Source organism: Tursiops truncatus, chromosome 15, assembly GCF_011762595.2.
Source record: "Tursiops truncatus isolate mTurTru1 chromosome 15, mTurTru1.mat.Y, whole genome shotgun sequence".
NCBI lineage: Eukaryota > Metazoa > Chordata > Mammalia > Artiodactyla > Delphinidae > Tursiops > Tursiops truncatus.
The window spans coordinates 79,181,280-79,208,111 of NC_047048.1; the positions used below are offsets into that span (position 1 = coordinate 79,181,280).

Sequence of the window (26,832 nt, forward strand, 5' to 3'; positions counted from 1 at the left end):
ATTCAGAAACTTCACCCAGATTTGTCTTAATGAGCGTTTCTTTTCATGAATTTTGCTTATTGGCTTCCTGAATAGCTTCCTATCACACTTAGAAAAAAAATCAGTAGTAGCAGTAATAGGAGTAGTAGTGCAATTATCATACTTGTTCAGTTTTATGTAAATAATTTGGATTAAAATGTTGATATTAATTTGTTTCAGTTTGTATTGCATCTTTGAATTTTGAGATCATGTTAACAATTTCAAACAAAGAACTTTTAAAACATAAAAAATTAATTTTATTTAATTTGTATGATTTACTTACTCTACTTTGCAGTTGCATTTTATTTTTTTAAAACCTTTAGTCCATTGCTGTCCACAGAGCACACATTTTGTGGAAATCTTGATTATAACATAGTCATTTGTGATTTTGCTGAAATGAACACAGAAAATATGTTCCATGTTGTAAATATAAAGCGTTTTATGAGTAATGTATTTTATTACTTGTCTGAGGAGAACACACAGACATCTACAATAATAATTAAATTTGGTACTTGTCGTTTGTGAATTTTCAGTCCTATGAAAGCTTTAAATTTATGTATTTAAAAAATTTGTCAATGTGACAATATACTGGCCCAAATATGATGATAGAATGTGTGTTATTTAATACAGTGTTAGCTGTATTTATAACTGTAAAATATTTAGACATAGGGCCACAGGCATGCATTTGTGTGATGGGGTGGGGAGAAAATGAAGGAGTAAAATTGTTTTTAAACCTTCTCTAGGAGATTTCATGTAACAGAGTGGCTACTGGCATCCTGGTGAAAAACGTTCTGCCTGATGCAGAGATGAAAATGTGGAGAAAGTGATGTGTGTGTGTGTTACCCCATGGTTCTTTCACCCCCTTTTTCAAAATGGAAACAGCGGCCAGGGTACTTGCATGTCAGTGATTCTTATCTTTTGCTCCAAACACTGCTACAACTTTGCATCTCTTCATATATTTAACTAGGTGTTTGGAAAGACACACAGGGAAGGTGACAGAATGAACCACTAGGCACTTGGATGCCACCATCTTAAGCTGGAGAAATCTTTTCTAATTCAGTTTTTATTATCCCCACACTCATAACATTACATTTCTTTAGTTTACCTATTTGTTTATTCTATTTTACCAAGACCTTCTCTGGTCTGAGTTGGAATGACTGTGCTACACGTGAATAGTTACACCCTTAGGGTTTAAATGATTAGCAAGTTAATGACAGTTATGCTGAAAGTGCACTTACATTATGTTCTCATCTGTTTAATGGCAATTTTCAGAATCTAAATATGTTTAAGGAGCACTTACATGGCATGTTTCATTAATTTTATTTTGATCGCAGTTATCATAATTTAAACAAATTTATGAGTCTGTGATAAATGTCCTTCCAGGAGGTGATCAAAGGCTGTTTACATACAAGTTTAAAGCAGGTTTTATACTATTTGGGGGTTAATGTTTTATCTTTTTGAAGTAGTAGCCATATATGTCATCCCTAAGGAAATCTTCAGTTCTGTGTATCCAATCCAAACTCCTCCGTTTTTTACTGATTTATCTTTTAAATTTGCAGCTCTAGGCTGTAGTCATTAGTCAGCCAATGAACTGATTCTTTCAATCATAGCTTTGCATATTCATCATCCTAGTTCATAAACTCGTTGACTTATTCAATTAGTATGTGTGGCAAAGCATTGGGCTAGGTATCAGGGATCCTGTGGCTTCACCTTCATAGAGTTTCAAATCTGATGATGGACATCAACAATATGCAAAAGGTAGTCTCATCAACGTCCCCATGGAAACACTTGTCTTATGTGAATATTTATTCCAGAACTGAGAAGTCAGTATAGGCTTTTTAGAAGACTTAATATCTGAACTGACATCCGACTGGTGAGTGGAAGTTAGTCAGATAAGGAACATGAAGGAGGTGGCAGGTGAGAAGGGACAGGAGTTAGGAGTGGCTGGCAGGCGCAGATGGCAAGAGACAAGTTAGGTGGGAATCATGACGATAGAGAGGACTCGGGGAGGGGCCTCATCTCAGTTCGTTTCACAGGGATGGAAAGTGAATGGCTTCAAGAGCTATTCATATATCAGAATATATAGGACTTCATTTATTAATTGGGGAGAGAGAGAAAAGAGTATTGTATAAGAATTACTTGACATGGGTATTTAATACACAAAGGCTCAGCCCAACCCAAGGTTTCCTAAATCAGAATTTCAGGGGAGGAGCCTGGGAATTTGTGTTACCACACAGCACAGGTGATGCTGATAATGGGAAAACTGGAAAACGGGATGATGTCCACATGTTTTTGAGCAAGTGGGTAGTGGTGGTCACTATTATAAAGGATGCCAGGGAGAGGAACTGATGTAAAGGATGTGGAATGAATAAAATGATGAAACATTTTTGTGTATGTTGGGTTTCAGAGGCCTGTGGAACTTCAAAAAGGAGCTGGCCTGCAGGCAGTTAGATAGGAAGTGTTGGTGCTCCGGGGAGTGATCTGGTTAGATGATGCAGCCTCGGGAAGCCAGCAGGTGATGAAATGTGGTCATAACCGCGAATGTAGCTGAGGCTATTCATGGAGAACATGGAGGAGAGTAAGAATAGAAGAGGCTACAGCCATTAAAATAAGGGTAGGAGAAGACATTCCAGTAAACAGAGTATTTGGGAAAAGATAAGACTGTTGTACCAAGTAACCTAGTTAATACAATCTAATAGAGGGTCAGGATGCCATCAATGGTAACAAGTTTCCAGTACAGACAGGAAGGAGAATAAGATGTGGGATAGAATATCCCTTCAATTTAGCAGTATGAAGTTTATTGATGCCAGGAATTGAGTTCTGGGTTGTACAGCCACTTTGAAATGGGTTAAGGAGCTTTATTTCTTTATGAAGAGTAACATAAAATAACCAGCTGCCCACTCCAGGTAATATATAATCAAAAGCTAACCTGCACTGTATATATCTTCAATGGGGTCCAATTCTCACCATTACTTGTGTTAAAGCTTCATGATTCAGATCAGAAATCAAAGGAATTTCTGAGGTTTTTTGTTTGTTTGTTTTATCTAATTAAATCTAAAATACCTTAAGGTAATACAAGTTTGATCTGGCATATAGATTACGTTTTCATTTGATGTTGTAGTGGCTGAGGGCTGTTTGTTCTGTTAGCCACCATGGTGCTTCCCAGCCATTGATTATTATTGTTATTTGAAGAAAAGGGTTTGCAGTCTTTCCCTTCAAAAGAAGCCCTCCAAAGTTAAAATGTGTCACAGAAAGTCAATAAAGCTAGTGAATCCCCATATATAACACCTCATTCTTCAGTTTCTCTAAAGACGTAACATGGTCGGGCAAACATCAGTTAGGTACTTCCTCATGACTTTTAGCGTCTAGGCAACCAGCTTTAATGATCTGAAGACTGTGTCTATGGCACTGACATTATTGTATTGGGGGAAGAAAAAAGCAGTCGATTCTACACTGTACTATGTATATATTGATAGATTATTTCAATATTGTCCTAGAATCAATTAAAATCTAAATGAAAATAAATAAGACCATTGGAAAAAGTCTTAACTGATTATTTTACAGCTTAATATTGTACCTTTTTTGTGGGGTGATTAGTAATCAAATGAACATTATAAAATTTTAAACAGCACAAAAATGTATGTAGTGAAAAGTACTTTTTTTCTTCTTTTTCCTATTTTTTACTGTAGCCTCTCAATTCCTTAGTCCTGCTCTCAAGGGCAAATGTTATTATTGCCATTTTCTTTGCATTCTCCAGATTACATATGTAAAGGTGTGTATGGGTGTATCACTCTTCTTAACACAAATGGGAGCAAACTGCTAGGTTATAATTTAAGCATATTTTCATGTCTAAGGAAACTGAATATCATTTCATATCCTTGCATTTATTTACCTCATTCTTCTTACTACTTAAAGAGGATTCATGAATGTTCCATGACTTGTCATTCTTCTACTGGAGGATATTCAAACTATTCCCAGGATTTTGTGATTGTAAACCATAGCCCAATATACACCCTTGCACAAGTCTTTTTTTTTTTTTTGCTGTACGGGGGCCTCTCACTGCTGTGCCCTCTCCGATTGCGGAGCACAGGCTCTGGATGCGCAGGCTCAGTGGCCATGGCTCACGGGCCCAGCCGCTCCGCGGCATATGGGATCTTCCCAGACCGGGGCACGAACCCGTGTCCCCTGCATCGGCAGGCGGACTCTCAACCACTGCGCCACCAGGGAAGCCCTCACAAGTCTTTTTAAATAAAGGCGAGTGAATCTACATCCCTAGGAGAAGATTTTTTTGATGGAAGAATACAATACATGTATTTTTAATATTTGATGGACCTAACTAGCCTTTTTCTGTATTTATGATTTTTTATACCATTGCAAATATAACCAAAATAAGATCACAGTGAGAGTGTGGCATTGGGGATACAGGGGTACACATAATAATCATGATTATTATGTTTCAGTTATTTGCTACTCCACTAAAGAGCCAGCATCAGTGAGCATGGCCCCTGGTCCAATTTAGAAAGTCTAACATCAGCCAACACATCTATTAAGTACCTGTCAAATCCTGGACTTGTGGCTGCCATGAGGTGGGCTTGGTGTTTTACATGCATTACTTTATTTGACCCCACAGTATCCTAGGAAGTTAGCACTATTGTTATCCCCATTTTATAGATGAGGAACTGAGTCTTTAAAAAGATAAATAAAATTCCAAGGTCTCACAACTGTTGTGACTTAGACATTAAATATAATGATGACCATGCATGCTTGTAAATGTCAGATTTCAGGTTATATAGGAATTGTTTTATGCATTTGGTGATTTTGAAAACACTTTCTTTTATCAGCTTATCTGAAATTAGAGACAATAATTGCCTTTGGATGCCATTAATTGATAATATTTTTGGAAATTTGCCCAGGTCCATGGATACAAAAAGTCATTTTTTCTATAAAATACTATGATGTAAAATATTGATAAAAATTCTAGATTTCTAGAAGTGTTCTAGATTTCAAAGACTAGATTTCTAGTCCTTGTCTCTTTCATCACAGAATTTTTATCTTTAAGCATTTCAGTGACTATCAGTATGAAATTTAGAATCTTCTCTTGAAATATATTCACCATAGTCACTTCATGTTCCTTTCATAATAATCAAGACAATCTCCATGGACATGAAGTTAATTTTTGGAAGCATTTAAGATTGTAACTAATAAGTACATCTTTGTATTCATCCACCTCTGTGGTTGGTACAAATATCTAATTTCTTTGTGTCCATGTAGCTTTCATGCTTACTGCAGACTATCTATGTGCATTTGAATTTTTTTCCAGGGCTATACAAGCTTTATAATGCAATCCAAATCACTCTGCTTTCCTCTGTTCTTTCGCCTTCTTTTGCCTATAAACCCAATGTTTGTCTCAGAGGGGACTGAGAGATAAGTGAGTAAATCGTATTCCTTTACCTTTTTCTATGGCCAGTACTTTGGTCATGAAAGCACTGAGTTCTTTTCGCCATTTCTCACATCCTAGGAAGGGTCTAGGAAGACCCCTTTGATCATAAACTGGATTCCAGGTAGACTTTTAATTCTGTAAGTCCCGATTTTGTGTCCATTTTGTTTCCATTTCTAGTGTTCATGTTTAATATAATAGAATATTCTATTCTGAACTTTAGGTGTTTGGTAGAGATGCAAATAATATTTGAATTAGCCATGCACAGCATAACAAGCAATGGCTGTTTCATAAATACGATAACAGTTGTTAGTAGTAGCCAAATTAAAATGGCTGTGTACTCTGTGAAACAGGTGGCATGTTGTTCTATATGTTTTACATTATTTCATCTCTTTAATAGCATCATGGAGTAGATTATAATAATATATGCATCATGCAGATGAGGAAATTGAGGCTTTGAGAACTTATTTAATGGATTTGCACACAAGTAAAGTTGTAGAGCCAAGATTTAAAGCAATTTCTGTCTAAATTCAGAGCCTTAGTTCTTCTACATGTGACATTCTCTCCTTCCTCCGTCCCCCCACCCTTTCCTCTTTCATTCCTCCTACTCTTCCCGTTGACCTGGGTTTGAAAACAAGCAGTAAGTTTTATGGATAGAATCTCTATAAAAATTATCACACTTCTGATCCCTGTGCAACAAAATAAAATGGAGTCTAGATATAGAAGCTTTTGTTTCAGGCTTTACAAAGAAAGAAGGGCAAATAGAGAAAAAAAGAAGGAAAACAGTCATTGCTTGAATAAGTCTCTTGGCCAAGAGAAATGCACAGATCTTTGAAATTTCAAGGGAAAGTCACTACCAATGAAAAATCCTGCTGTGTAATAAGCTAGTAGAAGAGATTGATGAAAGTGGGTACCCAGGATTCATTGCCTTAGCGATTCAGGTTCAAGCTTTGTATTCATGGACAGACACTTCTCTAGTTTCGGATGCGCTGAGTCAGCTGACACCCACTCACACAGCATACTGAGAATGATGCAGGAAAAAATAAACTCTCTGGATGTCCCATTAGTAATGTGGAGAATGAGCCTGGTAGAAGAAAGAAGAGGCAAAAATCATCTCCTTAAGTCATGTTGTTGCTAGGTGAAATATAACTTTTAGAGTGCTGACTGGGGAAGGGCGGTTGACTGCAAGAGGAAGGGTAGATACACAAAGAGCAAACTCGGAGGAGTGTCATTGAGTGTCCTTCATGCCTCTACCAGGAGCCCTACACCTTATCCCACCACCACCCTATACAGGGTAAGTCAGTCAGACTCACTCCATTTCACAGATGGCAAAACTGAGACTGAAAGCTGCTAAGCACTATGTTTGTCAGCCTGTAAGACACACACGTGGACAGTGAAAAGGGCTCTTCCTTGAAAAAATAATATTAAAATCCTTTTTATTGTATATGTTTTAGAATCATTTAAAGGTACTTTGTATATGCTAGAATATGATGGGAAATCATGAGATAAAGGTTGGCAATAATATTCTGCCACCCTTGGGAAAATATGCAATGACAAAGAATTATTTGGTAGCAGGGAACTCTGATGGAACATAATAATATATTTTGTGTTCTAAAATGCTAGAATGCTGGTGAAATGCAATTCTTCCTTTTATCAGCTGTATTGCCTGTGGTTTCTCATTTTTGTTAAGAAAACCACTGTGAGGATGTAACTATATTATACTTACTGCTTAGTCTTGTACTCTGCCAAAAAAGGATAGCATCAGAAATCATTATTTTATGTTTTGGGCTTAGATCTTCCATTGTAATTTGAACACAGGTTGTGTGTGTGTGTATACATTTTATTATATTGTGTATGTACACACAAGCACATGCATACACTTAGGTTTGTAAATTATATGCCAGAAAAAATGCAATGGAGCCATGCTCTTGTCATTTTCCCACGGGGTCTCTTAATTGATGTGTAATGTTATCTAATCTTTAATGATTCTATGTAGGACCTCTCCAAGCTACATCATCATCATCTTCATCATAATCATCATCATTATTTTATTAATAATAGCAAGAATTGGTCTAAATCTTGTTAAGAGTTAAGAACTGTGCAATGCATTTATATTCATTTGATCATTTAATTAAATGCATTTCTTATGTATTGCACCCCAAATATTCTCACCATAGTCATAAAGGAAAATAACAGTAAAGTCTGTCAATATGCAAGCTATAAATACCTAATCACTATTTATAGTAAACTTTCCAAATTCGACCTGTAATAAACACAGTCATCCGTTTTGCTGATAAATATCACAATTTTTAAACATAGCATAAAACAAGGACTTAATTATCAAACAGGTTTGAATATTAATTTATGGGCACCCTTAAATAACGGCAACAGCCTATTCCAGCCTCTTCTATCTCTGCAAAGAAACTGTGCTTAAATTGAAAATCATTTTTATCAACCTATAAAACAGATTCTCCATTAGGCAACGCTTGGCCTGCTTTCATTCAGTTTGTCCATGTACTTGAACATTAAAGAATCATAGAAATAAATCCTTCTATATTACTTTAGAAAGTTTCTCAATATAATGGGGGGAAAGAAATTAATTTTTAAGAGCTAGCTGAAGTTTGAGTTGAAGGTTAGGCTAAAAGTAATACAGAAGTCCACTTACTATAGGGAGAATTTCTTTCTGTTGGGGAAAAAATACCTCAGTGGACACGTTAGTTAGGAAAATGAGCCCGATTCTGAGGTTACTCTAACATGGCAGAAATTTATACAAAAAGCATATAGTAGTCTGTTGCTGTTTGCCTCTGTAGAACAATCCCTCATTTTTCTGACAATATCCCCAAATTTTGTTTGGGGTTACCCTTGACTATTCATTTCTTTGTTCTTTATGTTGCCTCCCTAGGGCTGAAGCACTGACCCTGGCTTCAGCCGTGACCAGCATGGTGGTTGGAGTTGACCATGGTCAGTCCAATTAAAAAAAATGTTTAGGTTTCTTATATGGCTATTAGAAAAGGCATTCTTTCTTTCCCACTGTACTTGAACATAAAACTATAGGGACTGACACTGCTGTCTACCACATGGAGTCTAAATATGGAACCAACACAGAGGAACAAGAACCAAGCCATGGAGAAGGAGAGCTTGTCCTAGTCACTGCTTGAACCTTTGCATTCAGTTCTGTTTGAAACCAGCTCTGTCCTGGAACTTGTTGGTCATGTGATGCAATCTATTCCATTTTTTGCTTAGATTAATTTGGTTTGGGTGTTTTGTCACTTGCAAATAACTCTGCATATTAAAGTAGATGGCATTTTGAATTTTCTCTTTAGTGGAGAGGGGGGACAGGAATTTGGAAACTCAGAAACTTGGGGGAGAGAAAAATGTAAAAGGAGAAGATTCTTGGAAGGAAGAGAAGTGTCAGCTGACATGGCTTTGGGTGGTAATTGGAAAAATAAAAGATTTTGTACGGAATAAGGAGAGTGTGGTCAAACACACCCTTTGTAACATGTCACCTATTCTGTGCCACACTGACATGTTGAGGATAGTGTAAACTTTCCATCAGACTTAGGAGAAGGGCTCATGCCATTTTGTTGAAAATTAGACTGTATCAATATTGCAAAAAAGCTTTTAATTTCACTTTTTTTGGATATAAATATGACCTTTAAAAATCATTTGATTTCATCTAGGAAAAAAAATGAGAAGTTAAATAATTTTTTAAAATATTTAAGTAACTTTGCTATACTTGTCAACCATTGCCATATAATATTAAGTAATAGCATTTTAAAAATATGTCAATTTATCCTGAATTGGGTGGGCTCAAAGGTATTTGAACTGCCACCAATCTTTTACATACTTCTGTATCTAAAGAATGGACCCAGGCCAATATGTCCTATTAGCTAGTGAAGACTCTCATCTCAAGAGTAATAAGGAACTGTGTGGAGTCCTGGCAATTAATTTAACCCACTGAAGATCAGTTTTCTCAACTGTGAGACTGGGATAACAACAGTACCTCGTGAACATGAGAAGAGGTAAGGGCACATGGCCTTTAGCATGGTGCCCCGAGCAGAGCACATGGGAAGCATTTCTATTGTTATTATCATTTTCTTCCCATTCTGTACTTAACTGAGGTACAGCTTTTACAAATTGGGAATTTTGAAAATCTGGATTCCATTGCAAGTTCTATTATTAGCTTGCAGTGTGACCCTTGGTCTTTTGGACCTTAATCTCCTTGTCTCTAGAATGAGGGTGACTAGACAGTCTCCCATGTGCCTTCCAGGTCTGAAATATCTGGATATTTCACAATGTCTGCATATGTCTGGGTTCATGCTTCTTTATCTCAGTGTTAACGTATAGTCTCTACTTAATAAATATAAAGAGTAAGGCAAGTGAATTGATGACTACCTAGTGTCTTTTTCTTCAGTGTGTTCTTCGTAGGCAGTGAACTTCATTCCACATATTTCACACAAATATGGGAGAATCTAACATCTCTAAACCAATACCGCGAAGGCAGTGCAGCCTGGGTCAGAGGCCCCAGTTGCCACAAAACCAAAATGCCTTCTTCTGTGTTCAGTAGCTATTCCTCTCTCTTCTGGGTAAAAACTTCCACTTCCCTTCTGCCACCTCTAATAAAAAATGCTTTAGGCATGAAAAGAGGACAGAAGGAAAGTGAAGGAAGGCAGGAGAAATTGGAAAACTCAGGCTTATGTTAAATTAATTTTTGAAGAAAGCCATCTTCTTTGCAACTTTTCTTATCGATTTTACATCTCCCTTCTATTTTCACCATCCTCATTTCCAGACTTAAGTAGGATGAAGGGTTAAACCTTTTACTGGTGAGGAAGTATGAGTATTTACCTGCATTTAGTGAAGAGAGAAAATATTTTATTAGCAGACTGCAGTTGGAGAAAATTGATCTGCCTGCTTTATGTGGGAAAATAATTGTGTCCCTTTCACCTAAAATTGGTGCATCAAACTCTACAAACTTCAATTATCTTGACAAAAATGATTTAACCCACCATGGAACAATAGGGAGACTGAGGAGAAAGACTAGAGGATGGAAAAGATCCTCCGAGATCTAAGCTTTAGGCCTTTCACCAAAAGAAACCTCAGAAGTGGAATCAAACAGCATCCTGGAGAGTGGGGTACTCTAGGAGGTCTGTCTGCAGGGGAGCACTGTGCTTCTCACTTAATAAGTATGTGGTCTTTCAGTGTCTACTGAGCAAAGTCATAGTTTTGTTTTCAGTCCAGTTACATCATTTCCATCCGCTGGCAAACATGAAATGAGATCCCGCATTAACTACAAACAAGTAGTTCCTCAGCAGTGTCTGGGCCCCCATAAATAGTTGGGAAATGAATGAATGAAACAAAATTCAATACTGTGAATTTGTGAAAAAGTTTGCTAGAATTTGGCCTAAAAGGCAACCTGTGTTGCTTGTGTTTCTTTTGATAAGGCCTTCAGCCCAATTGCCAACCAGCAGTGGAGCGGGATTTACTTTCCATAGACCAAGTGTGATGTTCTCCTTCCTTCTTTGAGGAGATGGGAGCTTGATTGGTTGGGGCTTGCACACCAACCTGAAATTCCAAAATCCATCCTGGGGTTGTGACAACTGTTTAAAAGTTTGAATTGATTATCAACAAGGAAGACTGAGAAAATTCCATATATATACGTTCTGATTGTTTTCACTTATCCTAAAGAATTAGTTCTTAGGATCCTGTGAGACACATTACAGCAAGGCCACATATTACTGCGATGATTAGGGACTGCCTTCTGTCTACAGAACATAGAGTTCATAGTCCCCACCAGACTCACAGGGCTAATGTGTACATCTACCTGGGTTCTATAGACCCTGAATTTGCCAACGATTCATCTATTTAAACATGCCAAATGGAGGTGCCATTATTTTAATCCACCTTGACAAACTCCCAAATTCTATAAAACAAGCAAGCCTGGTGGTAAAGGCTGCCTGCGGACTTTTAGACTCTGGAATGAAGTGTCAACAGGAATAAAATCTGGGGATGTCTCTCTCTATCTAAAAAGACTAGACTTGGACATACACACATATGTGTCTGCCAGCAAACAACAGAATACTAAATTGACAGAACAGCAAAGTCTTGGTGACTCTGATAAAAACAGTCTCCATGCATTGTCTCCATGGTGATGCCTGCTTTTTAAGGAGGGTGCCTTTATAAATTAATATACCTAAGATAAAAAGAAAAAAAAAAGCATATCCACCAAGAGAAAGATTAAGAAGGTTTTTGTGGGTTTTGCTTTGCGACAGATCCTACACCTTGGTAATATTGCTCTAAACCTTTGTGTTTCCTTTTAAGAGACCAACCAAATCCATTTCTTCACTTTGGGACTTAACAATTACATTTGCTTATCTCTAACTGCCAGTGCCGTTTAGACTTTCATCATATTTTTGCTTTTGTTAAAAATGCCTGAGATTCCAACAGAGCCTTGTTCAGAGCTTTTGATTGTTAATATTCATCAGTTCAGAAAATTACCTTTTTTTTCCTCATTTTTGAGTTGAAAGTCCAGCAAATAAACAGCATAATAATGTCAAGAAGTAAAGGATGATTCCTTACTTTGGGCAGGTGATATTTTTGAAGTTCCCAGCATGATAACACTGCTTCATGTTATTCTTGAATACATTTTATATTGAAATTATTTTAAGTTGATTTGGTACTTTGTTAGCCTTCATGAAAATGGGACTGTTTTTTGAAAATTACTTTCCAGTTACCCATACATCAGGAGTTTTTATCTTTTCTTTCTTCAAGTCATTAACATTTAGTCCTTCTTGTCCTTTTCCCCAGGTTCCATGATTTTTTTTTTTATGGTTCAACACTCACGGGTTGTTTGAAGCTGAGTTTCTCGAAAATGTGATATACATTACTCAGTACATTCCCCAAATATGAACAAGACCTAAAAGACACATACAAGGTCTCATTATGGTTAAATTCCCAAAGTTCATGTTTTAAAAAATATTCATCAGAAAGTTTTACACAAGCACACACCAAAAAAAAAAAAAAAAAGTGAAATATGTAGGACAGTTATTCTTTTGCATGAGAACAAATTCACATTAAAATGTCTGTGCCTTTCATAGAATATTTCCAGTTGGAAAGCTACTCTTTTAGCATGGTAAAACTCCATAGATTATCCCTTGCTCTCAAGTGCCTCTGTGTATATTTAAAATAAAAAGAGAAGGGAAATTGTTCTTTGAACAGGAGACTCTTCTCTCCTGGGCTTGAGTTTCCTTAAGCAGCGCCAGCAGCTTCTCATACAATGATAATTTGCACTAAAGCCATTAGCTTTATAGACTTCTCCAAACACCTTCTGAGACAGAAGCCCTGGTTTTCTGTCCAACGTTGTGCTGACATTCTTATGCAGAATGCTTGTTAAGAGCATTGTCATGCATTTCCAAGGGACCTTAAAAAATAATGAATCCGAACCACCTTGCTACTATTTTCATGAATAAATGCTAGCGTCTGACCTTATCTCTTGGCTCCGCCTGGCAGTAACTTCTCCACACCTCTGCTCTGTGGGTATTGTCAGAGAAAAAGGATGCACGGTTTTATCATTTAGGGAATTATTCCATCTTCCTCAGACCTTTTCTAGGAGGAATAATTCTACATGGGGATAAATACGGGCTGATAAAAGTAGGTCACTCCACAATGTAGTTTTTTTTTTTTTTTTTCCCCTAAGAAAAACCAGAAAACAAATTGGGACATTGTAAACCCTGATCCAGACATAAGGCACATTGTAAACCCTGATCCAGACATAAGTCAGTAAGAGGATGTTGTAAAAGGCAGGCCAAACTAGAGTAAATGACTGCCTTGAAATAGAGTGAAAATGGCGATATGGTAGAAGCCATTGTCCATAGCCTTTGAAGCTCTGCCCTCTCTTCATACTGTGGATCCATAAAGTTTGCCAGATTTTTGCTGCCACTCTAAATATAAACATATTGTTCGTACTGGTTAAAGTTCTCAAGTTTGTGAATGATCCATAGACTAAAAGTAATAAATTAAGTCCTGCCACTGCTGTTAATGCCATTTGTCACGTGCATCCAGTGAATGAATGCATTCATAAATCCATGAGCACTATCTCCTTCAGGTGAATTTGATTACTCTAGTAGCCTCCATCTTCTCTGGGCATCTTTCTATAAGCACTGAAAACAGTGCAACCGGCTCTTCCCTGCTGCTGGTTGCATCTAGCTCCTCTTAAAACAATGTCATTATTATACACGGGTCTTCAGTATATATACATCAACTTTTTGATGCTGTTTATACCATGAATTTAAAAGGTACAAATATAAGGGCAATTTAAGTCACGTATCCATTAACTTTCTATTTCTATCACTATCTATTGCTATCAGTCTTTAATATAAATTAGGTATTCTTAACTGGGTGATGTAGAAAAGAACCATATTGTTTCTGTCTCTTGTTTTTATCTTTTCTGTATCCTTTCCTTATGCAGACTCCTTCCTCACTCCATACTGTCCTGGTGAAGCCCACAGGGGTTGGTCAGTGACCTACATACAGGCTAGGCAATCATAGGATCACATCTTTCTAGGGAAGTAACCTGGGCCAGGCCAATCTGTCTTTATCCAGAACATTACAAACTGGAATTTGAGAGGTAGACCTCTGTAGTTCTTGCATCATGAGGTGCAAGCATGCGTGCTTGGGGTTATTATGGCCATCTTTCCAGAAAGTCACCTATTATGAAAGAGAAGAGCAGATTGATTCAAAGAAGCATAGCTAAAAGAGAATTGGCGGGGGGAATATATATATATATATATATATATATATATATATACACACACATATATACAGTTGACCCTTGAACAACATAGGGGTGAGGGGCAACGACCCTCTGCACAGTCAAAAATCTGTGTGTCATTTATAGTCGACCCTCCTCATCCCTGGTTCCTGTGTATCCCTGGTTCCACATTCATGGATTCCACCAACCTCTGATCGTGTAGTACCGCAGTATTTACTGTTGAAAAAAATATCCACATATAGGTGGACCCACACAGTTCAAACCTGATTTGTTCAAGGGTTGCTTCTCATCCGCGTAATGAAAATGGTCTTGTAGTTAGCTTGTGTGTCAATCACCATAGTGAGAGTTGTATCTTGGCATCTGTCCAACATCACTGAGCCTCTGAACAATGAAAGAACAATCTTCCCTCCACGTGGCCTTTCACACCTACTGCTTTCTCCCTGGTAGAGGACCAGGAAAGTGGAGGAGACACTTTTCTTCCTTCTGTTTTACTATCTGATGAGATTTACCCCCACTCCTTTACCTCCTAAACAGAAAAATGTTGCTCAGGCAACTATTCTTTCATGTCATTCACCTCTCAAAATTCACTTTTTTGTGTAAGTTGTTTTGCATTAAGTATCATAATGTCCAGAACCACCTTTGTCTCACTAAAGCAAAATGTCTCACTGATATATATATATCATATATATATGCATTTCATATACATATATACATACATATATATATAATGCTTATTTCTTTTAAGATAAGTATTTCAGTCATAAATACAGAAGTTTGCTCAGAACCTCATTAGAGTTGGATTCTGTTTGAGGTGCCTGGGATTTGGGAAAAAGGGTGGAGCATATGAATAAATGATTCAAGCACTGTTTCTCAAAGGCCAGTCCTTGAGATGGCTGCACTACCATCATTTTCAAAAACTACTTGAAATACAGATTCCCAGGAACTGTCTGCCAGGCACCACAGTTTAATAGATCTGGATTGTGTTCTGGAAATTATACAGTTTTTTAAAAGCTTTCTGGGTTATCTAAAGTGCTTCCTTCTAATATTTTAAAAAGTTACTTTTGAGGTTAAAAAAAAGTAAATAATAATTCAGATAATTAAGCCCGTGGGGGGAAAATATAGTGAATAAGAATTAGACATTGGAGGAAACGAATAGGGTTGATTAGAGAAATTTATTGTATTGAGATTATGTCTTTCGTCAGCAATGATTCCCATATGAAGAGACACACGTGGGATGGGAAGTGGTTTAGGTTTGTCACAAAGACAATTTGAGGTCATGCAATGGTGTGGTGAGATGCTGGGTCAGGAGTTAGGAGTCGGTTTAGTGCCAGACAAGCCACGTGATGCTGAGGAAGCCACTTAATGTCTCTGAACCTCACTTTCCCATCTGCAAAGCCCTGTGATGGTAATAACTCTTTCACAGCATTTTTACAGGAGCAAGAATAAGTCATGTAAGGAAATGTGCTTTGAAAACTGCAAATAAGTTATGTAAGTTCAAGTTCTTACTACTAAGAAGTAGCTGGTTATAAGGACTGCTTGATGTGAAAGAAGATTGAAGGGAAGTGAGGGAACAGGCATCTATCTTACTGTTTGTTTAGAACAATATTGCTGTCAGGTGTTTGTTTCTGTTTATTTGAGGTCATGGATCCCTTTGAGAGTATGATTACAGATTCTCTTTCTGAACATCGCCCGTGTGTACCAAAAATGAAAAACTTTGAAGACAATTTCTGGTTTGTATGAGCTAGGTTAGGAGTCCTGTCTTCTCTTTTAATTTTCTATTTTCTTGACTTTTTTTCTCTCTATTACTTGAATGTGAGCTTCATGAGCTCTTGGACTTTGATCTGCTCTCTGCTGCAACAGCACCAATAACAGTGCCTGGTCCATAGCTGGGAGGCCCATAGCTACGTGCTGGACGCGAGTGGCTTCTAATGTGCACAGTACAGAGCTAGCCTAGCTTCATGGAGCTAAGGAGATAAATAATGCCTGACCCCCAGGGCTGAGACTTCTAGCGGAGGAAGGGTACAGGCAGATGGGCACATAACTAACTGTTAAGGAAGTATTGAGAAGATACATACCGAAAGCGAAGCGTGCTGCACTTTAGAAATATTGCAGAGGAAATGACTGGGAGGTGACCTCTGAGCAGGGCTTGAGTATGGATTTCAAGTGTAGAAGGGGTCAGGGAGTGAATTCAAGAGTTACAGAATGTTGTTATAAAGCAGAAACTAACACACCATTGTAAAGCAATTATACTGCAATAAAGATGTTTTAAAAAGAAAAAAGAGTTACAGAATGGCTCAAGAAAAGTATAGAAACAGATAAATAACATGGCAGAAGTTAAAGAACAGCTACCTTTAGCTAAGTTTGGCTAACTCATATGCTTTGTTGAACCCTCCTGATATTCTTAAAAACAGGAAATTTTACTTAAAAATATAAATCTCTTCCTTCTCTCGAAGAGTAAGATGTGGCATCTCTGAGCCCACCACCGGGGTGGAGCAGTAGCTGTTCCCTGTACATGAGGTGTGGCTTCCCTCTTAACCAGTGTCCTTTCAGCACCACGCCCCACAATGTCATATATTTATGGAAAAGCTTGGTTTATTCAGAAAGTCGTACAGCACATCAGACATCAGATACCTGCATCTTTGTGAAACGGGCATTTATGGAATGATTCCTGTGGTGGCAAAATCATTACCAGGTAGGGTCACTGTATGTCGGAAGCTTGCTATTGAAGACCAATAGAGCTGAAGTAGATGAATTTAAAACAAATCAATGAAAAATAAAAACATGATGGAAAAATATGTGTAATTAGTATGAATAATTATGATTTGAATGGAGGTGACGGAAACAGGCATGATCATTGTAGGTAAATACCCAGTAAGGAAGTTGCTGCAAATTAGGGAGATGTGATTACATAAAAGAGGGTGTTTTTGGTTTTATGAATTTTGATTGTTGAATTCAACAATTGTATTCATCCTTCATAAACTCACAATTTCTAATATGTCAATTATCATGCTAATTGACTCCCTCGATCAAAAAAAAAAAGTTTTGGTGTTGCCCATAGCCTGAACACAAGCAAGAAAGAAGGCAAAGCATAGGAGAAAGATTAAGAACCTCGGGAGCCAGGGCTAAAGGAAGAGAAAGTAATTTGCTTTGACCCAGGCAATAAATCTGCCGAGCAGTAATGACCATCTCTTGACACCAGTAGTGACATTGATCAAGTGAACTGTCCCAGGCTGTCACCCCCCTTCCCCTGAACCACAAAGCCTCTCCTGATTGTTGGTGCCACTATTTATGAACAAATGTCAGAGAGCAGAGATAAAGGTATGATACGGGTGCAATGGCCTCTTTAAGTTAATGCGAGCCCTGACTGAAATCATCACAGATGCCATTCTGTGGACCAAGGGAGGCACTCTCTTCAGTTTATGTTATTTTTTCACCTGTGGAAGTGTTGCCAGAACTTGATATTCAGACAGTTTCAAAGTTCTCATTGGAGCAAAGAAGCACAAAAGCAGACCAAGAGATTTATGCAGCTCAGTCGCATTGGTGATTCAGCCACGTGAGTGTGGTCACAGGTAAGGGATTTATTTTCCTCATTTGGAAATTTTAGGGCAAAGTTTCAAACGTGATGTGAAGCAGATGTTTTTCCCTGCCACCCAGATTTATTTTAGTAAGTCTTCTTTATATAAGTTGTTGGATGCGATGTCTCTGATTTGTGACCCAGTTGTTTTATTTCCTTTGTCACTTAAAATTAGTATAATAGGGCTTCCCTGGTGGCGCAGTGGTTGAGTGTCCGCCTGCCGATGCAGGGGACACGGGTTTGTGCCCTGGTCCGGGAAGGTCCCACATGCCGCGGAGTGGCTGGGCCCGTGAGCCATGGCCGCTGAGCCATGGCCGCTGAGCCTGCGCTTCCGGAGCCTGTGCTCCGTGACGGGAGAGGCCCCAATAATGAGAGGCCCGTGTACCGCAAAAAAAAAAAAAAAAAAAAAAAAATTAGTATAATACTCATAAAATGACATTTAATCTTCATTTTAAGTTGTTATTAATTATTTAGTATGTACAAAAGTATATATTTATATCACATGTAAGATATGAGGAAAAATATAAACACCTATGTTCATCCTCTAGCTTCAGAAATAGAGTTTTGTCAATACCCACCCTTCCCACATCCTGTGCTGCTCACAATTCCATTCATCTTCCACCCCACGGACAAGCCATGACGACGGTGAAAATTGTGATTCATCACTCTCTTTTTTTCTTTGTAGTTATACTACACGCGTATAGTCCTAAGCAACATATGACTTAGTTTTGCAGCCTTTTGGAATTTCTATAAGTGGAATTATGCGTAATGTATTCTTCAACTACTTTTTCCCACTACTCAACATTGCATATTTCAGAATCACCTATATTGATGTGACGTCTGGGATGGGGGTCAGCAAACAACCTCCCAGGAGCCAAACCTAGCTCACTATTTATATTTTGTTTCATTATTTTATTTTATATTTTATTGTATGTTATTTATTTTTTTACAGCCAGCTAATTAAAAATGGTTTTTTTCCTCATTGTTAAATGGTGATTTTTTTTTTTTTTTTTTTGGTACGCGGGCCTCCCAACACCGCGGCCTCTCCCGCTACGGAGCACAGGCTCTGGACGCACAGGCTCAGCGGCCATGGCTCACGGGCCCAGCTGCTCCATGGCATGTGGGATCTTCCCGGACCGGGGCACGAACCCATGTCCTCTGCATCGGCAGGCAGACTCCCAACCACTGCGCCACCAGGGAAGCCCTAAATGGTGATATTTTAAATAGTTACATAAACATAATAGCTATACAAGTCTCTACATAGTATCCTCAATTTTGCTTCATAGCCTGTGAAGTCTAACACGTTTACTTCTTGGCTCTTTAAGAAAAAGTTTGCTGACCCATCCTCTAGGCCTTTAGGTCATTAATTTCATTGTAAGAAGATTTTTTGGTTTTGTTTTTTGGTAAAATATCTAGTCTCAAGTTGAAAGCCACTTGATTGGGTCTATTTGTTTGCTATTATAAACGCTGTGGTATAAACGCTCTTGGGCCAGTCCTTTGGTCTACAAGTTTATGTCCGACTGTAAGTTATGTGCCTTTTCAGTTTCAGCAGACAATGCCACGTGGTTTTCCAGAAGGGTTGTACCAATGTGTGGCCCCACCAGCAGTGCCAGGGTAACAGTAAAAGGAGCCATTTATCTGTTTTCTCTACTTCCCTTATCAAATGTTGTCTTATGTAGCTCACTGCTTATGTGTGGGCTTAGAGGAACAAGCTAAGTAAAATCTCCCGTAGCTATGTCCTAGGGTATTCTGTGCAAGTTTCCTAATAGGCTATCATAGTTCCTGACACATGCTGTTTTATGATGCTATTATAATATTCTATTAATTTATTTTGAGATAATTTTATTCAAAACTGTAAAAATGCATTAAATTTTGTAGACATAATGTATATGTATATACATTCATGGTGATCGAATGTTAATAATATCTTTGTTGGTGTGTGTATTTTAAAAAAAAGTCAAAGAAACTCTGTTTGCCAATTCATACAAAACTTCAAGTTACAAAATGAAGCTTCAATAGAAATAGGAGTAATAATAGACGTCTGTGCTGGATGAAATGTGATTTTTGTTCAAGGAGACAAGAGTGTCTGACAATCAGGTTACAACCTCTAAAGACTGTTTTGCTCTCGGAGTTGATTTCCAGACCATATTCTCACTCTCAGAGAAATTGTACTTCCTCATGGAAATGAGAACCAATCCATCATGGGTATTGGTGCTTATATAGATGGCTCTGTTTAGAAATACTATTATAAAGCTAACCCAGGAAGTTCAGTTTCTCTCCCCAACCAGCATATCTTTGGAATTATTTCCCTTGCAGATCAGTAGAACAGAGAACAGAATTGGTTTCTCTTTGTGGGCATTCCTCCTCCAGGTACCCCCAAGTGCTCTGTGTAATGAAAAGCAGCAATGTTGGTGCCGTTAATAAAACATTGACAATAATGTTTTCTTTTTCCCTGGCATTACTGAAGAAATGGAACTGATTTGGAGTCAAACAACATGAGAAAAATGCATTCTCTTAAGTTAATATATCTGAAAAGCATACATATTATGGATATGTCAGAGTTCTGAAACAGTAAATTTCCCATTATCCAGAGTGGTCAAAGAGTGAAACATCCTTGTTTATTTTCAGTTATGTGTCTGTTTTCACGCCATCTACCATGAGTAATTGAGGGCAGGGGCTCTACTGCCTTTATCTGTGTATATCTTGGCATATAGATACCTAATATTTTCATTGAAAAAATATGTGAATAAATGCAGTAGACTAAATAAGTGCACCCTATATTCCATGAGGTGATTATATATCAATAATGACTACATTTTAATTGATTTCCTGACGTGTGCTAGATGCCAGTCACCAATACTGAAAGGAGCAGTCTCCAATATTTACACCAAAATAATAGCAAATATAATCTTATTAGTCATTAGTAGTGTGACTAAGATTTCAAAATATGTCACTGTCTTCTAGCCATTGCTCTGCACATTAATTTACTTTATTTTTTCTAGTGTCAGAACGGGCTTTGTAATTTTATAGTTTAATTCCCTGAGAAGAATATAACTGCATACCCAGAATGTCCTATCACTCTCTAGCCACTGAGAATAGAAAATAAGGAAAGTACAGTCCTTCAATCTGATAATCTTACAAGAGTGTTGAGGAGGAGGGTGAAACTTGACTGCTTGAAACAACCAAAAAAAAAATTACTAAATTAAAAGTATTGGTGCACTAGAAGAGGTGATACAGACAAAAGTGGTAAAGGATGAATCTAGAAAAGAACAGAGCAGTGAGCACCTGCATTGTCAGGAAAGGGCAATGGAAGACCTGACAAGATGAGCACTAAACAAAGGAGAGAGCGCAAAGTGTGGAGGTTTTGTAGCATCCACCCTGACCTGTCCAGTCTCATACCCAGTATCAGGTAAGAAAGTGGAAACAGGAATGTGCTTCAGGAAGAGGGGAACCAGCTGTTACACTTTCTGGTTGGTTGGATGATGGAAGGTGATGACGGTGTCTGTACATCATCATCATGGTTGGCTTGCTTCTTCCTGGTTGCCTCTGTCTTCCGTGAGCCAGGGCTTTCACGGTGAAAGGAGGACTGAAGGAACCAGCCATAGCACCACAGCATAGAGTAACAGGGAACCCTTCCTTCTGTTCCAAGGTTCCCTCTCCTCCCTTCGTCTCCCCTCCCCTCCCAACCCCTCCCTACCCATTTCCTTCCATTCTCTTCCATTTCCTTCCCTTCCTCTTGCAAGTCAAAGAACCCAGTATCAAATATTTGAATGAAACTGCAGACAGAGCCTGACTAGAGAGCCTCTAGAACTTTAGGTAGACAGACCTGAGTGTTAATTGAGCTCTGATACCTGCACTCCATGTCCTCGTAGGCAATTTACTTAAGTTTCCTAAACCTTAGTTTCATCAGTGGTAAAATCAAGTTGGGAATACCTGCATTGCAAAACTACATCGAAGATGATTTAGCATTTCTGATACCTAATTCATTTCCTAACGCCACATTAATTGTTCAAAATATTTAACTCTTATTGATACAACTCCTTTTAGGATAGAAATAGGGCAAAATACTTTTGTTAGGAGCTCCTGTGTGTCATGGGCTCCCTATACAATAATATTCTCATTTTTATAATGGCCCTGTAATGAGGCAACGATTATCCCTCACTAATGAAATACCTACAGCTCAGAGAGGTTAGGTGACTTACCCAAAGTGACACTGCTGGGATTTAAGCCCAGGTCTGTCTGGCTCTGAAAACATGCTTTTATAAAGTATACCATGCTGCCTTCATGATGTAGATGAGAACACAGTACTCTCATCAGCCAACAAAATTGTCCAATTAGTCAGTTATGGCTGAAGAGCTAGTTGGATTTTTAGTTAGCTTGTCCTTTGGCACAGAGGACTGGCAAACAGGCAAGGGACCATCCGAAGACTCAGGAGCAATATGAGTGTATTGGTTGTGTTTTGGATTTATTTTGTTGAATTTCATTTTAAAGCTACTGGAGCAATACTTGTCAGGGTCTAGAGCCATAAAGAGGACGAATTCAACAATTGTCTCTGCCTGAGTGGGAAATGCCCAGTCTTCCACTAAGGTAACATGCCTTTAGAACATGCTCAGCTGTGGGAAAGGAGATCTCATTCCTAAACTTGAGGGACGCTCCATGTCCCCCAATGGGTATTTACTGAATGGTGATGGCATTAGGCAGTCAGGGTCTCTGCTGAGTCGGGAGGTTTCCCCTTTGCCATCTACAGTAAGCAGAGATCCTCAAGGCTAGTTGCTTCTCCTCCTCTTCCAGGTCTCCTCATTCCCCCCTCCTTCCTCCTTCCCTTCTCTGCCCACCTCTTTTCTCACCTCTCTTTCCTCTCCCTCCCCAGCCCCTTTCCTTATTCTCCTCCTTTCCCTCTCTTCTTTCACCTGCTCTTCTGTATTCTCACCTCCACTAACTTCTTCCCCTCCCTCCTCCTCCCTCTTCCCTTTTCCCCTCTTCTTTCCTTCCACTTTGTTCTTCTCCCACCATACATCTTTATATTTCATTTCCAATTCATTTTTAATTGAAAGATTTATTCAGATAATTGCAGATTCGTGTGCAACTCTAAGAAATAATATAAGGAGACTGCGTGTACACTTTATCCAGTTTCCCCACTAGTAATATTTTGTAAAACTATGCTATAATATCACAACCAGGATATGGACATTGATATAATCCACTGGTCTTATCGGACATTCTTAATCTTACTTACTTATTTGTGTGTGCATCTCCTTGTATTTAGTTCTATACAATTTTACCGTGTGTGTAGTTTTGTGTATCCATCACACAGTCAAAATACTGGACAGATCCAACATCACAAAGATCCCTTGTGTTTTCCTTTTTTAACCACTGCCATCTTTCTCCTGCCCCAGTTCCCAACCCCTAGAAACCACTAATATGCCTTCCAATACTATTACCTCCAAGACTAAATTTGTGTTATTCCAAGAATGTTATACAAATATAAGAGATTTAGCAGCCATGAAATCACAAATATTAAGGAATATGGTAAGAGGGTCATTAGATATTAAGCTTCTATACAAGAATAAGAAGATCAGGAGGAGCCAGAGGCCAGGGCAGTACAGATGGGGTGAGAGTGAGGGAAGCCTTCAAGACAGCACACATGGTGGGCCTGAGAAGCTGGCATGCTATCAGGCATGGAATGGCTGAACAGATTAGACTCTTCCTGTCCAGGGGACACAATCGTGGTCTAAGAGAAGTGTCGTGGAGCTGAATAATGGGAAAATCTACTTTCGGCAAGGACGCTTACAGAAAATTGAATTTACTAGTAAAAATGAGTTGAATTGTTCTCCATTCTTTGAGCAAAAAGAAAACAACCATTGGAGACAACTAATTACTCTGGCGAAAGCAGTGTCTATAGAGCCAAGCAAAGGGACCAAGGTCACCCCCTTGGATTAGCAATTCCTCTGGAATTTCACAACATGTTGTTGGAAGAAACAAAACTTTCATAGATACCAACTGATAAAAATTGAAGCTAAAGTGAACTCTTGAGCGAGTGAAGTAATAAGGTCTATAAAAAGCAGCATGTAATAATATATTCCTGAAAAATGGAATCAGCCAGCCCCAGTGCAGGTGACATGGAAGAGGGGTCAGGCACGGTCTACAAAGTAGACTTTCAGAAGAGACTAGACTTGGTCTGATCACATGAGAACAGAGAACATTTTCTTATCCCAGATTCTTGTGAGAAGAAAATACAAATTGATATCAAATATCCCTAAATAGTATTTACAATGTGCACACTCAGTCTTTAAGCCATTCACAGCTAAACAGATTTAAGTCTCACTCCAGGGTGGAGGCCCATTCATTCTAAACATGAACCACTCCAAGTATTGTTTATTGATTTAACAATAGCCTCAAGGCCAGGGACTACTTCTTATTTGCTTTCCACTCTATCCTCAGTGTCCAGGAGAATTTATGTATTCAACAGATGTTTATTGAGCACCTACTTCATTCCAGGCACCGAGGATACAATCAAGGCATTGAACAAAAGAGACCTAATCTTTTCTTTTATTGGAACTATGAACTATGAGTCTAGTGGGGGATATTTCTCCATGTATTCAACTAATGAGCACTTGGTGAATACCTACCAAGAGCCAACTCTGTTCTAGACAGGAGGTGGAAACAACTACAAGAAAGGGATGGAAAGTAACCAAGCTGATCATTAGGGAGATAAACAAATGGATGGTTTCTGGAGTGCAACTGTGCAGGGAGATAGAACAGAATGGTGTTACAGAGCATGACTGAATGGCCATGCAGACTGGGACTCAGGAGAGGCCTCCCGGAAGAGACAGCTTATACGCTGAGAGATCTGTATAATAAAATTGTGAATCAGCCACTAAAAGTCCTGGGCGTGGAGGATTCCAGGCTGATTAAATATTTAACAAATCATTAAATATAGTTGTTTAATTACCACTATCCTAAGTGCCATACTGATTTTTATAACCTGCATTTCTCCGTCTTTGAATTTGAATTTGAAAATACCCTTTACCAGTTTTTCCTCTACACAGAAAATGTTTCCCGTGTGGTTAGCAACTTTTGATAGTTTTTCCACCTCCTAATTCAGGGTAGTTGTGTTCTGGGGATAAGGCTTGGTTTTTGGGTTTTTTTTTTTGTTACCTCTGCCTTTAGGGCAAGAGATACCACTTTTTGCAAAGTTAGTTTTAAATTTCTCTACGTTCAAGACACCAAGAATAACTGGAATAACAAATAAACAACAGAAAAATATTCAGCAGTTGACAATCATCATTTCAAAAAAAAATTAAAAGCTATGTTAAATGGATTATAATATGCTCAAACACATGAAAAATGTGCTTCAAAACACAGCTGGGGAAAGATGTTTGTTTTTATTAAAAGTTGCTCAGAGGCATCATCATAGCAACAGAATCTTTAAACATCTACCAACACAAAAACCTGAAAAATAACTCTTTTTTTTTAAATGGATAATTTAATTATGTTAGATCTATATCACTTTATTTTATTTTTTTATTAATTAATTTATTTTTGGCTGCGTTGGGTCTTCATTGCTGCACGCAGGCTTTCTCTAGTTGCGGCGAGTGGGGGCTACTCTTCATTGTGGTGCACAGGCCTCTCATTGTGGTGGCTTCTCTTCTTGCACGCGGGCTTCAGTAGTTGTGGCTCATGGGCTGTAGAGCACAGGCTCAGTAGTTGTGGTGCACAGGCTTAGTTGCCACGAGGCATGTGGGATCTTCCCGGACCAGGTCTCGAACCCATGTCCCCTGCATTGGCAGGCGGATTCTTAACCACTGCACCACCAGGGAAGCCCTGAAAAATAACTCTCCATTGATTTTTTTCACCTGCTGTATTTTATGTATTCTGAAAGCTATTGGTACTCTTTTAACAAGGCCTTCTTCATATCTGCCAGATTTTTTGAATGATCATTTTTTGCTGATTCAATCTGGGAAAATCCCTTTTGCTGAGACAGTCCCTAATAGCCAGCTTTATAGTCTTCTTACTTGTTTTATTCCTCAAGAGGCCTTGCTATTTCTCCAGTCTAAGCACAGAAGATCTGAACAACCAAAAATAGCTTTAGCTGGATTTTCCTTCAGCCAGTCAGTCCTCTGCTGGACAGTATGGATTTTTAGATCTTAGAGTTCAAAGAGATTTTCTGGTTCATGTCACCAGAGGCCAGATCACGCAGACTCAATATCAGTAGATCATTGCTTCATGCAGACTAAAACTCTACCTTCTGCTTTTTTGCTTGTGTTTGTCGTGGCTCCTTCCAAAACGCTCCAATGTGAACCTTAGATCTTCTAGTCTCTATACTTAGATCTGCTTGAGTGGTGGATTGAAGTGATCACAGTGGACTTAGGTCAGATTTTCTTGATGTGGTATCTGAGACAGATTCTGATTTATTAAGGGGGTGCTCTCAGGAGAAACTTCTAAGGATGTGAAGGAAGCAGGATAGGGCAGAGTGAAAAGTTAAGATGTGGTTTTAGGTGCTGACTCAACTCAGCCTGATCCCATAGGGAACTCTGGAGCCTAAGTAGCACCACAAAGTTGTCCCAGCTTGAGAAGACGATTGGGTTTTTTTATGCCACTGTAATAGCCAGTCAGTCATTGGCTGTGGGCCCTCAGGGAGGGAAGAAGGTTACTGTCTGTCAGGCATTTCTAGGTGAGGTGAGTCCTGTTGGGACCTGGGAAGTTCTCCCAAGAAGGGTATAGCTGTGAGCTGTGAGCTCCCACCAATCCTAGCAATTTGGAGATGGGTACACCCCTCTGGCAAAGGGGATCCAAGCAGGAAATCAACAATATCTTCTACACAGCTCAACATGTTGCCTGTGTTGTTGTTGTTTTATTTTTCCTGCCATCAGCCATACTGGGCTGTGAGGCCCTCCACTTTCCAAAGCGATTTTCCCTTCCCAGTAAACTCTTACAAATTTGTAACTGATTCTTTTTAATTCACTCCTCAAATGGCTCAACTTGAGTTTGAAACATCAAGAAGCTGCAAACAAAAGGCATGATTACTGAGGTTGA

The 26,832-nt window shown here is 38.6% G+C and overlaps 1 long non-coding RNA gene across 1 annotated transcript in view; it reads left to right on the plus strand.

The window, feature by feature from the left end:
- Window positions 1-26,832, plus strand: part of LOC109551343 (uncharacterized) — a 586,181-nt gene that overhangs the window by 413,915 nt on the left and 145,434 nt on the right. The window lies entirely within an intron of this gene.